Raw genomic sequence first — 14259 nt, forward strand, 5'->3', positions numbered from 1 at the left:
AGTAACAGCAATGCGATTTCAATTGCACAGGATACAGCTTAGTCTCATAAACAGTACCTCTGATATCATCATTCTGCGTGTTAACGCCAACATCTCCTTCAGTGCCCTACTTGTAATATCCCCGAGATAATCATGGTAACTACTGTAAGCACAGTCCAGATAGAAAAGAAGATAGTAAAGGAAACCAGACTTGCTTCAGTCTTCGTGTCTGTCTGCTCCTCCCTTTATTCAATGAGTTTTGGATCTGACTTTTTTCATTCACAAGTCATGTCTTTGATCTACTGCCTCAAGTACACCCTAAGCCACTTCTGTCTTCCTTCTCCAGTTTCTTAGGCTTACGTTATTGCTCCCTGATGGCTCTGATCTCACATTTTGAGCTGCCCCAGGCCTTTCTGATATTCCCAGTGAAACTACAATAATCCTCTCTCTTCAATCATTTTTAGGTGTAAATTTGATCTCTACGTTAGTCTGCCAGCTGACTTCTCTGGAGAATTCTACACCCCACTGCTCTGTATGTGTGCTGAGACTGAACATGGAGATGGTGTAAAAATGGGAGAATACAACTCATTTATACTTGAAGCGAAGCATGTTTTCAAATGCAGCACTTTTGCTTGTTGTTTATGATGTTGTATAACCCCTACAGAAGGCTTCATGTTGCTCCCCAGTCTTACAGGGCTGACTTCCCAGGTGTTCTGGGAGCTTGAGAAGTTGGTAAGTGTAACGATGCAGGACAGCACATGTGGGACCCTTGAGTCTGTCTTCTAGTAGCTATAAGAAGGTTTTGGACTGGCAGGAGGTAAGATGTTAACATTAGAGGAAAGCAAAGCCTGCTCTAACCACCTCTGTGCTTTTTGCCTTTACCAGCACTGACTGGCCAGACTTTGTCTGCTAAGTCTCAGTGAGTAGTGTGGTTAACTACTTTTTCAGAGGTTGGACTGTCTGCGTGCCATTCATCTTGGTCATTGGCATCATGGTCAGCTGGGGTCTGTCGTATAATGTTTGTTTCCTTCATGTGTAGCAGGGACCACTTAAGACGGAGTAAGTATCGCCAATCAGAGGATTTTAGTGCAAACCTATGATAATGAAATCCGTCTTCTTCATATTATTTTTTATATTGTTACTACGTGTTATTATTATGAACAATAATTTACACTGAAATCTATGTTACTTTCACAATCAGAGCAGGTTTTTGCAGTTCAGCTGTGGTGGCTGAGTGACTCACGAGTAGTGATACTGCTTCTTCGGTTCATACAAGTCAGACTCAACGTGGTTATTTTGGACTATGTGTTTTCTGTCTCTTCCACTCTTTGCAGACAGTGATGTGGGGTCCCTGGATCACACTGGCTGTGGGACTGTCTGCAGCAATTCCACCGAGATGGCAAAGACCAGGCCGTGGAAAGGGCCAGCAGGAGAAACAACAGCTACAGGGAGGGTATGCTTATGCACCTGGTGTGGATTGCTTCTCTCATGAATCTACTTTACCTAGTCTTTCTAATTCTCATAATTCATAGCCCCACAGAGACTAATAAGCAGCACAATTTGAATATCAGTGAAAAATAAGACACTTCAATACATGGACAAATATTACTAATGAGTACAGACCTGTATCCTAACTGTACGGATTTTACCTTGATTTTTCATAGCCAGGGGAGAGCTTCAGAATAAGAACAAGCCACAGCCGCTGCATGCAGCAAAGTTCTGACTCAAAACTTTCTTCTTTGGATGGAGTTGGTGTTACATTTTTCCTGAGGTGGTAGATGATTACTCTTGGGAAGCTGATGTTCTGGCACAGCAGGTGCAATTTATGACAGACTGATTTCTGACACTACATTGGTCTGATTTAATTTTTGGGTAACAGGGTAGTCAACATATATGAAATGCTCACGGAACAAAACTCCTCCATATAATAAGCAGTCAGCTAGAAGGGTCCTGAGGTTTATGGCCACCTACATTTTCAGCTGTTGATTTGGTTTATTATTTGCGGAGCGTGTGTCATTTAATGAGATGACCTCTGTCAATAGCTCCATAAATGTATTCAGTCTGATGTGAAATATTGCCCACTTCATTATTATAATTGCACATATGGAATGGATTTAAAACCCAAGTTTTTACAAGTAAGTGTACAGACTACTATTTGGTGATATTCAGAAGTGCAATGGGCAAATACCCAGAGTAGATCTGTGTAAGTCGCACCTTTACATGGTTAGAATACATTTAAAGCAGAAATACATATTTCCTGAAGCAAAAAGAAGAAAGAATCCTTGATAAGTATGTACCAGCTGTAACCACAGCAAATGAATAGTACCCTTGCCTGGACTAGCATGTAACTTAACCCTGAGATGTTCTTACAAGCTCTTGAAGGGAATACGATAGCATGTTCCAGTCCAACAGCAGAGCACTGCAGCCCCTTGGATAAGTAAAATAACACTCGGCTAAAAAGCATGAAGGGATTTAGTGGAAAAACAACAAGTAACCTGTGGTTTTGAAAACAAACAGAAAAACCACTGCAAAATAATCCCCACTTCATCCTCCAAGACCTGAAACACAAAATGCAAATGAAGATTCCAGAACTTCAGCACAAGAATTTATAAATAGAAAAGCAGAGAGCAAATGAATTGCCAGGGATTTCAGAGGGAAACATGAAGGGTTTAGAGTGCGAATGAAAATAACCAGGGAGACCTCACTTCATACATAATCTACATAAATTCTTAAAAAAAAAATAAATTCAAAGAGAAAGAATGAGCCATAGTGTTTTGTCTTCTGAACCTTCTGAGGTGGACAGAGAAATAGCAAAGATGAGCAGTTTCTTTGAATCCGAAGGATGAATCTTTTTAAATCTTGCTAAACTTTCTTTTTTGTTGTTGTTTTTTGTTTTAATTTATTTTTATTTTTAAGGACTACATATTGCAGCAATGGTCCAGTGCTGCTCCAGTGGAAGACAATTGAAAGATGATGTTTACTCATCTGTTCTGATCCTTTTCCTCAGTTCCCAAGTGCCATGCAAGAGGAGTGTGACACTTTGCTAAATCAGCAGAGACCTGATTTAAAAGATGGATTTACTTTTCCTTAGTGTTGCTTGCATGCTCTACCAGAACAGGAATGTATGTATTTATCTATATTTTATGGGTAAATAGACTTTTTCTCCATCTTGCTGACACTTTACCGTGCCTTCTGATCCTCAAGGGTTTTTGATCTGTCAGTTACTAGTAGACTCTTTTGCATTTTCTCTTCAGCTTTTACACTGGCCAGTGCCCATTTTTAGAATCAGCATGAAGTCAGAAACAACAGTTTCAGGAGTTCTGCAGGCTCATTGCTGGTGTTTCTTTGTAGTGTAATTGTCATGTTTTCCTCTTAATTCCCAGATGTGCTGGGCTTTTGTTTTGTGCATATCTGGAAACTCCAGTCAACTTTTTCAGAAATTTTGGAAACACTGAGAAAATACAACCTCTAAAGGAGAGAATTTACAGGGTTATGAATCATGAATATGAAGACTGAGATTATGAATTGAGCTTGTTGGTATTACCCTCTCAGTTAATGAAAAACGTACTTTTTCTTAACAAAATAGAAGAATTACAGACTGGGTACAGTTCTTAGTGTATCCAAAGACTGTGACTCCAAGGAGTTATGCATTCAGAAAACCTCATCTCTCTCCAATTTCCTCTCCAAACCCTTTCACCTGACTTTGTGTCTCCAAACTCCAAATCCTGCAAAACTAATATTCCAGCCTTTTCTTTCGCAACGAGTGGAAACTCTCAGGCGAAATGGCTTAGCCCTGACCTCTTTTGCAATTTAATGCCTTGCAAGACAGTTCTAAAATGTTTTTTATTATATAGAAAATGCTTTCATTGCTCCTTCAGCTGAATCTAAAATGAGCGTGGCAAATCCAGTGTTTTAATGAGGACTGTTATTGTCTTTGTTTCTGAAACTCCCCTCCTGGCAGCCATTAGGATCTTTCAGCAAACACTATCAAAATGGCATACTCTATGTGTCTGAGGGCTTGATCAGCAATTGCTGCTTAAAATCTTGTATAGCCTCCAGGACATCGTTGCCTTTCCAGCAAATAAATTGGCAGAGGCATGCTTGTCCAAATTGCTTGTGCTTAAAGACCTAAAAATGAGGTTTGCTCCGTAAACGAGGTCCCTTTTGACTGGAAGTGAGAGGTTTTAGCTTTGCACGTCAGCTAGCCATAAGCTATGAAACAAGCAGGTAGGGAACACATGTTTTGGAATATAATTTGTTTCTGACCTCTGCTGGAATAAATAAGTCCCTGTGATCTTTCAAATGTGCTTTCAATCGTAAGGTATTTTCCTCCATATATTGTTAGACAAATTTCAGCTAAATCAGACTTACGTATTTTCCCAGAATTCAGAGATATGATGTGTATTTCTGATACTTCCCAGAAGACTTTTTTTCAGCAAACCATTGTGAATATTACTTACCTCATTATGTAGTTTGTGGGTTGTTTTGTTTTGGTTTTTTTTTTTCATTTACAATAGATAGCGTATGGATAATTGCAATTTATTAAGAGATGCAAGAACATTTCAGTGTGGGTTATTGCTCTCAAATATATACATCATTCCTGGCTTTGGATCAGGCATTTCCTAGAACACAGACTGGATGTTTCTCCTTCAGGGTGGAAGAGATACTGAATAGCAGGGCAGTAAAACGGATCCTCAGACCCATGGTTTTTTTTTGTTTTTATTACCTCTCTTCCCCGTCCTCCCACCCCATGGCTGGTAATGCTCAGCCACAGGATATGAGAAGTGAAGTCTGAATATACACTTATGCATATTTATATGCCTGCCCATTGTTTCCTAGACATGCACATGTTGCCTCAAGTACTTTATCCAGAGAATTTTTTATTAGCCAAAAAGAACACATATCCCAGATCTACCCAAATAGCATGCACCTCTTGGATCTGTCTGGTTAAAAAGAAGGAAAAGCCTTATTCAGGATTGAGGTCAGAGACAAGTTCTGAAGAGCTAGTGAAAAAGAATTTCTTCAATTCTCTTCTGTACAGGAGGTCATAACTCCATTTTCCTTATTCACACAAATCTCTGTGGATTTCTACTAATGAGCGTGAGAGACAAAAAGACAAAAAAAAACAGACCCAAAAAAGGTAGATCCCGAAGTGCTAGTAGTAGATCCAATTAAGAACTAGCAGCAAAAATATATTTTGAAGTCACAGACAATGGCTTTGTAGGATGGTTCTTACCTTCATCAGAGTCTTTGGTACTCCTGGACTTTGACGATGTTCTTGGAGTCATATTCAATGAACTGTATTGTTTATACTAGGTCACGGTCAGGTTTTATTCACTGAGTGAAATTTTCACCATAAAATGCTTCAAAAACAGCTCTTTGGTGGACAGTCCTAAGTATTAATAATCACTTTAGTCCTTTGGCTTGGCTTTTGGCCTGAAGTTGGTGATTTGAGCCCATGTTGGTCCTAGCTGGTGCCAACAGGTGTGTAACCAGCAGGTAAATATGTTCCCTGGAAGAACAGAGTATTTCCTCACTCTTAGGCTGTGCTCTGCCTCAAAGACAATATTGGACCTGTAAAGAAAGACCCCAACATCCTTTTTTGCAGGGTGGAGGAGGGGGGGAAGCTGTGTGCCTGCAGCTGGACCAGCCTGCAGAAGCTCCCTGCACAGAGTACACGTTACGCTTTGTTTTAGTACATGTTCTGGCTAACTCTCCATGCAAGACTGAGACTTGACCCTAGCTTAATTTTCGCATTTTGAATTTACTATAGATCTATGTTAGGTTTGCATCTACCACTACATGTTTAAATGTCTGGCATCACTTAAATTACATAGACTGGCTTTTAAGCATCCGGCCTTCCTCACCTCCTTTTTACAGCAGCCAGGTTAATCAAACTGTAAAGATGGTAGGAAGTTCTTGTGCAGGAATAGCTGTGTTTCCTTAGATGTGCCTTCTATTTAATCACTTCATGAAGAAAAAGCATTAAAACCTTTAATCTAACTAATTTTGATGCTCAAGAAACTTGTTTCATGCAAGTCATTCAGGAGGGCTTGTTGGGGAACTTGTGGGATATCTGATTGGTAATGACTTTTGCCAGAAGGGGAAAACCAATAGAATCCTTAGAATTTGTCATTTTTTCTTTTAACGTTTGGTGGGCTTAATTAAATGTCTGCATTATTTAGTCTGTTATTCACTGTAAGATAATGGGTTAGTATGGATTCCTGAATTGCTAGCCTGCAAAAGTGTGGCTCATTTATTTTAATGACTGCATAATCTAGCCAATTAATGGGATAGTCAGGCTCTTGTAATGAAGTGCATGGGCTCAAGCATCAGCAAGCAAGGGCTTTTTCCTAAACATGAGTCTTTATCTAAAAAGTATTTGTGTTGTAAAGCTCTTGCTGAATGGTTGGGTGTCAACTGGTGACAGCCTTTCCTTCAGTAAAATGGAATTTATACAAATACTCTTTTGTTGGTTGTTTCTTAAAAAAAACCCAAAACAACAGAAAAAAACCAACCAAAACCAAACCACACAGTTTGCAGAAACAGCAATGAAACACCAAACATTGAGGTAGAGGTGATACATCCCACACCCTGATTTGATTACTGTTGGGGCTTGAGAGCCTTTTTTCTTCACCAGTTTTGCATATCTGTGTGGCATTTTTCTGCCGTAATGTGGGTACAAAAGTGAAGTGAATCAGGCCTAGCAGAGGAGTTCAGCTGAGACAAGATAAACTCAGTTGAAACCTTCACTCAAGGTAGCCAAATGACATGAGAGCAGGACTTGCCTAGTGCCTGCAAAGGGACTTACAGGTGGAGCCCTGCAGGTGACCGCCCTCGTGGGGACCTGCCCCAGGGCTGAGCTTGGTGGAGCGAACCACCATGGACCAGAGCGGGGCTGTGCTCACTGGGGCAGCTCCCTGCACTGGACAACTTTTTGGATACATGGGATGAATGTTGTTTGAACTTTCTGCAAGTTGAAGCGCTTCCCGATGCATTTTCTGTGGTCCTTCTGTGCCCACCCTGTGCCAAGGAACAGGGTGGGGGCTGCAGCACCACCCAGTCAGCTGGCAACGTGACAAAAAATTACCATCTGAGCAAACCACGTAGCCCTTGCAGAGCCATGGGCTAGCTGCAGTTCAGATAAAGTTGTGAGAGGAATTTTTGTCAGAGCCTTGAGGCTTAAAAATTAGAAATTTCCCCAGTATTGTGCAAAGCACCCGAGTTGGTACAGGGCTTCCCAAAGACTTAGTTATTTGAAAGGAGGGAAACGCAAAAAAGTATTTTTTCTAAGAGTGACAGTGACATTAGTTTGGCCAGTTTTCATGGCCAAACTAATACAGGACACAGCAAGCTGTCTTCAAATACTGAGGTAAAAAGAGTGGATCGCAGGAGAGGACCAGTGTGCAGGACACCAGAAGCAGGAGGGAGATCCCAGACTGTGACCCATGGAAAGCTGGAGGCTGCAGAGGGGTATGAGTACAACTGTAGTTTCCTCCCAGCAAAAAAAAAGGGAATTTAAAGACACTCTGCGACTCTCGTGCCCGTCAGTCAGGGGGAAGCTCCTGCAGCTCGTGGGAGATGCTGCTGAGCAGGCAGTGCTGCCCTGCGGGTGCTGCTCCCACCAGGCGCTGTTTTCAGAGAGGCAGGGTACCAAAAGCGAGGGAAACCTCTCAGGGTGGTTATTGGTTAGTTATTCTAAGAGGCAGCAAGCACAAGTAACGGTCTCTCCATAAATCTTCTTTTTTTTTTTCTTTTTTTCTGCACATCTCTGCTGTGAAATTTGCTAATGATTGCTGTTTTAAATAATACTTTTAGGCTGGAGACATCCCAAGACAAACCTTCCAATTTGGGGCTAAATGTAGCTACTTACAGAAGAAAAGAGCGGCCATAATGCACAGAGTGTTTCTGGAAAACATTTAAGAACTACCTTTATTCCTTCAGGCTCTGCCTCCAAGATTTAAAATGTGTAGCACGTAGTTGTGCCTTTTGCTTTTCTTGACTCCTGTGAAGTCTGGGGTATTTCATATGAATGCAGCTGTGCTCAGAGAGCGAGCAAAGAATGTTATCCTGCATAATACAAGCTGATTTAAAGAGAATATATGTGTGTGCACGTATGAGAGGTGTAATACAGCCGTGCTTCCTGGTTCTTGCTCTGAAGTCCGGACATCAGAACTAGTGAGTTTGCTTTATCCATCCCGAGAGAGCCCTTGTGCAGTGTTTGAGGTATTATGTGCTGAAAGACCTCATTAATGATGCAAACACTTCAGCTGTCATTGACTCATAAAAAAGCTCAGAAATAGGAAGGTCTGAAGGAAATTGATTTTCTTTAATTCCTTTGTGAAGTGTCATGTGGAATACTGATCACTTTGGTAGGAATGATTTAAATCTCCCTCAGGCATCTACTGGAAGGAGAACAGGTTTTTATCTGTGATTTTTTGTTGCTGTTGTTGAACTGTAGTGCTCATCATTTGGATATGAAGATATTGGGGACGTTCACTGACCCCAGTGTGGCTGAACTATGGTTTCTCCTTGGAAGGAGAAGCTGCTTATGTTTAAGCTGCTGCAGAATTACTGTTTCATGTCACATTATGCCATATACAACTATTTTAATGGCTTTGCAATGAATAACTAGAAACACACTGTGGAAGTAGGAATATTACTCTAGATACAGTATGGCCTATCTTTGGAGAAGAATCAAGGTGACTCAAGGCTCTCTTAGGATCAGTTTTATTAAGCCTCTTCACTACTAAAACTTATCTTAACAACCTGGAATACATTTTGCAATTAAAATTAGCAATGAGAGAAACGGTAATGGAAAATCCCAGTGGAAAAAAAAATCTGATTTAAAATATGTTTATATTATATTTTTACAAGGAATTTGCAGTTCTGTGTTAGAGATGAATCTTTCCAACATTTTTTATTCTCCCCAGGCCTCACAGGCGGTGAGGGTAAATTCATGAGTGCATAAAGTGCTGGGTGCTCTGTGGGTGGAAGGTGGGATAGAATTGTAAAGCGCTTTATTTCCTTAGTATCCACAGGGAGTTATTACTTTGGTCCAACACATTATTAGTGAGCATTTGGAAATTATACTGAATGATTCACTGGGAACCAAACAGTAGTAAATAATGCCTGTTTAGACCTGCTGTCCTGTGAGGAACATTTTGGACGGAAGACAGGTTGAGATTTGCCTAAACTAACATATATTTCTAGAAAATTTTAGCAAGGTCAAACAGTGTAATCATAAATCAGTAGACTGTGATATTCATCTTCCCCTACTCCTGGTCGCTCTGGCATTTACATTACCTTGCTCTGCTAGCTTCATTACAAGTCTTATCTTTGGGAGATTAATCTATTCTGCTATGCGCTGAAGCAGTAGGAAATGCTTAAAGAGCTTCCACTGCGTGTGTGTGTCACAAAGCTGTTGCGGAGAGCAGGGTGTCTGGAGATTGCAGAGTAAGGGTCTTCGGGGCAGAGGAGGAGAAGGGTCTGAACTGAAGAATACTGGTCCTAGTGATGGGCACAAGTAGCTGCAGTCCGGGGCTGTGACGCGGGTTTCTATCCCCTGCGTATGAAGGAAAGGTGCATCCTCCAGCGAAATCTTTGGGAAGTTTGGCTGCAGGTCTCATCTACATTCAGCACATTGAACACTCTCAGCTTAGCAGCGCTATTAACCTTATTCATTATCACTCTCTAAGTTAATGATGGGTATCCGATCTGCATAGCGATCTTCTCTCCTTTGCCATATTCATCATAACTTTAGCTATGTCGTTATTAAGGAATAGAGGTGAAACATAGGATAATCCCTTTAAAAAAAAATTCCTATGCCAATGTCAAAATATAATCCTAAGGTAGCTGCGATCAATCTGATCCATGGGAAGCTGCCACAGCCATGGGCGTTTCATCATCTGCCTGTGGCCTGCCTGGGGGACCCTGCTCGGCCAAGCAGAGGGGGCAGGCAGTGCTCCACGGCAAGATCCTGCCCCAGGCAATGTATTAGTAAGGGCATCCTGGCCAGCTGTGGGCTCTGCGTGGCTGTGCCTGGGCTCTTCCAAACCCTCCCCCTTTTCTGCCAGTCCTGATATCGAAATACCATTTCAATATAATCCAGGGTCTCCTGGAACACAGAGGCTGATGCTTCCTTTATCCTGTAGGCTGATTTAACACGAATCTCCTTCCCTCCCCTGCGTGGCAGCTCGCTGTGACGACTGACAAGGTGTTGGAGGGGCTGCTCTGCAAACCAGCGAGATGAGCATGGTGAGAGGCACGTTTGCTGAGGATGCTCTCAGCAGCGCTGGCGCCTACCAGCACCACCACCTCCACTCCTGGCCCGCGGCGATACCCCTGCAGCGTTGCCAGCACAGCAGGCAGGAGCCAAACCAGGGGCTGCTCACCGTGGCCTTGCCACCAGCCTCGTGTGTCCAATTCAGCGACTCCACAAGCTCTGCCCAGGGGATTGCTGCTGCTTATTTTCAGGGAGGATCTGCCCTTGAGAAGAGGAAGCATGGTGCTGAGTGCAGCCATGATCTGGCAAATGTACAAAAAAGGGGAAATAAACCAGCTGGGGATTCCTGGCTGGAAATCTTGTGGTTGCTGAATGAGCTGCACGTTAACAATTAACACAAGATGTACTGTTCGTCTGCATTAAAATAGTCGGTCTAGCTTAAATGCACCGTAGGTGTCACCTCGATTTGTTGGGTTCAAAATGGCACAGTTACAGTTTGAAAATAGTCTGCTACTTTTTGCTCAGAGATTAAATCCTGTTCAGTGAACACAGTATTTTCCTATTTGATATTTTTAAGGTTCTTAAATTATTTTAAATGAATTTTTCTCTCAACCTTGATACATACGTACGAACACACACTACACGCACAGTCTTGCTCTTGCGAAAAAGCTATGCTGAGTTTCTAATGGCACTTATTCCCATAAAATCAGATTGAGATCATAATATTTATGACTTTTCTACAGGTTCAAACAGAAGAAAGGAAACTGAGAAACTAGGTGCAAAGCTCAGTTTCAAATACACATCTAGCAGTAAAAAGCCTATGATAGTTCTCGTAAAAACAGGAATGTCTGCTAGCTACGCTACATCTGTGTGAACTCCCCTGTTGCTCCTACCCGATGGAGCACTCCTGCCCTGTAGTTGTGATGTTTCTGTTGTCCCTGTTCAGATGCTGCTTACCCCCCTTTGTGACACTGCTGTAATTCACTGTTGATGGACAACTCCTTTGAGACAGATTTTTTAAATCCACGGGGTCTGTTTTTCCGCATGCATAGCTGGGACCAGGCGTGTCAGGGTGCTGGCTGTGTCCCTAGTACAAGGTCTGGATGGTGAAGTGCTCGGGTGCAGAAGCTCTGGCTGCACTAGCCCACGCTCAGTTTTCCAGAGTGAGGAAGCTCTCTGTGCTGTGGCATGATGGGACGTGGCTGCTGGTTTCTCGTGTCTGAGCTGCCGCAGACTTTAGGGACGCAGCAGTCGTGCTAATCCAGCTGAAGATGCAAGTGTGGCACTCCTCCATCATATTTTTCAACTTTGTTCTGTTTAGTTGAGGGCTACAAATAACTTGGAACTCTGTGCAAGCAGAGCAGAAATAAAAGAATGTGAGGGCTTTTATTTAATTGAACTGAGGCTTTTGAGTGCTTTTCTCTGGTCCAGGTAAGTTGTGTTCAGCATGGGAGGGAACTCTGGAGCCTGAGAAAGGTGGTGAGTTTATAAAAAAAACATGAATGGTGTAACGAAGATAACCAGGGAATGACTATTCACTGGGATCTCACAGTCTGAGGCACCCAGTGGAAATACCAGGCAGTGGGTTTAAAACAAAGAGGAGGAAGTCCTTCCCTGCACAATGCATGCTTAAACTGGGGAACTCATTTTCACAGGATGTTTGGGAGGCCAAAGGTATGAATGGGGTCACAAAAAGAGTTATTCAAGCCTGTGGCAGATAGGCAAATGTGAGATCCCGGGCGTACACTCCAGCTCAGGAAGCGCCGACACCAGTGGCTGCCGGCAGCGGAGGCTGTGTGCTGGGGACGTGCAGCTCTCTGCATTGCCTTCCTCGGGGGTCCCTGAGCCACGCGGGTCCCTGGCGTGGGCCAGTGCTGGTCCTCACAGCTGGGTCAGGAAGGTGAAGGGTGGTTTTATTTAATGCCCGTGTGGCTGCTGGATCCTGCAACTTATCGCTCTTAGTGCCGATGTCCAGGGCCTGAGGTCCTGCAGTGCTTCTGCAGGAGAGCACTGGGGTGGGGGGAAATAACCAAAGCCTAGCTGTTTTGCAGTTGTTATGCTCCAAGCTGGGAAACAACAATCCCAGCCACAATACGGATGCAGATTTGGAAGTTTAGCATGGGAGCTCCAGCATATAAAACAAGGGGGAAAGAGGGACTGAGGTAGCAAACAGCCTTTACGACATGTCTTTCCCTGGTAGCCCTCCTGAATGATGCACAGGCTGAAACGAGTGGTAGGAAAGCACATACCTATGTTCTCTTAAAAGCGTGGGCTGCAGTTACTTCTGGCAGGAAATGTGCTGAGAGCTGTGGCATCCAGAGGTAGTTTGGTAATGAAATGTGAGACGAAAAACAGTACAGTGGTCACTTATCTTGCGGATCAGAGACCTTTGGGCCAGAACGTGACAGCCTCACTGCGGTGAAGAACCCCTAAAATTCTCACTTTGGCAGATATTAAAAAAGGCACAATAACTCGCAGACAAAAAGCAGTGAGAAGTGCTGTATACAAAGTGCTCTGCACTCACAAGTAGCTGCTAGCAGTGAGCCCCTCAGCCATGCTGTGGAAATCTAGAGACATAAATCACAGGAGGAAGCATAAGAAACTGCTCTCCTTACATCAGCCATTCGTGTGGCATGCACATTTCTCAGACATAGCAGGAAAATATTGTCCAGCTATCTGGAGAAGTCCTGTAGACTGGAAATCTAACACAGCCTCACACCTTGGGAAGCTCTTCTTGAATCCTTTTATAAAAAGCAGAAAACAACAAACACACAGTAGAGGGAAATTGTATTTTTGATGTGTAGGATAAGCTAGCTGGGTCTGCACCGTCAAGCTATGGCATGACATTTCACTCAACTATTTTTAGAGGATGTAGCTTGTTTCCAAAATAGTTGTGTCTTATGGCCCAAACTCTTCCTTTGTTTCCTGGCAGACCCCTCAGATGCTCTCCTTTACAGGCTAGGAGGGTCCACAGGAGCTTTTTTGGACTTAGCCTGAGGTTTCCTTAGATATGATGCCTGCTGGTGTCTCTGGGCTTGTTGCTCGAGTACAAAGGGCAATGTTGGGACTTGGATGTCTCAGAAGGAAAATGAGAAAACGAATTTAACTGAACAGCTGTAAGTGAAATGTTGAAAAATACAGTACCAGGAACTGCTCAGAAGTAGACCTCTGTCCTAAGAACAACCCATGGCATAGTTCAGCCTTTCAAACTTTTATTGGTGTCACTTTCTTTTTTTCGAGACTGAAGTGCTGGCAAGTAAAATGCTATCCCATTCAACCAGCTGAGCTCAAATGCTTTCTTTAAGCCACAAGCAGCTACTCCAATTAAAGGAATAAAGAGCAGAAATAATGAATCTGAGAGCATTTTTGGTAAGAGACTACATTTGCACACGAAATAACTGGTGGCAGAGGCAAGGAGAGGTGATCTTTCTCATTTAGAAGTCTGTCAGAGAGAGAACAAATTGTTGCAGATGCATGGTCCATAGCCCTCAGAAATAACAGCACTGGCCTGTACCTCCCAAATGGGTTTCAGTACAAAGCTCCCTGCAGTACCATGCATCAGTCTGGCATTTCTGGGGCTATGGAGGTGGTTTTTGTGGACTCGATGCCGAAGATGGTTTGCTCACAAATGTTTTCACTTCCTGATGCAAGGTGTGGCTCATGTGGGGTGGCTTCGGTATGTGCAAAATTCAGCCTTTCTGCATTTGTTGGTCTTGATCAAGTACGGGACAAAGAACAGTGTCATCTCAATGCCTGTGTCATTTATCTGTCTGTGGTAGAAATAGACAAGCTCAATCCTGACCGAGCTGTGGTGCGCAAGACCGGGGTGTGTAACTCCTTGTGGGGAGCAGCCTGCACCCCCCCGGCCATGGTGAGCTGCACCCTCTTTTTGGGTTGCGTGCAACGGGGTGGAGCAGAGAGCCATGTCATGGGTTGTTTTTAGGACAGAGGTTTACTTCTCAAAGAGGTTTACGTGCTTGAAGGTCTGCTAGCATGGAAAGGTAAAGATCTGCTCTGTCAGTCACAAAAGTTTTTGAGAGTCCAAGTAAAATAAA

The sequence above is a fragment of the Charadrius vociferus genome, unplaced genomic scaffold (assembly GCF_000708025.1).
Source record: "Charadrius vociferus isolate BGI_N301 unplaced genomic scaffold, ASM70802v2 scaffold183, whole genome shotgun sequence".
NCBI lineage: Eukaryota > Metazoa > Chordata > Aves > Charadriiformes > Charadriidae > Charadrius > Charadrius vociferus.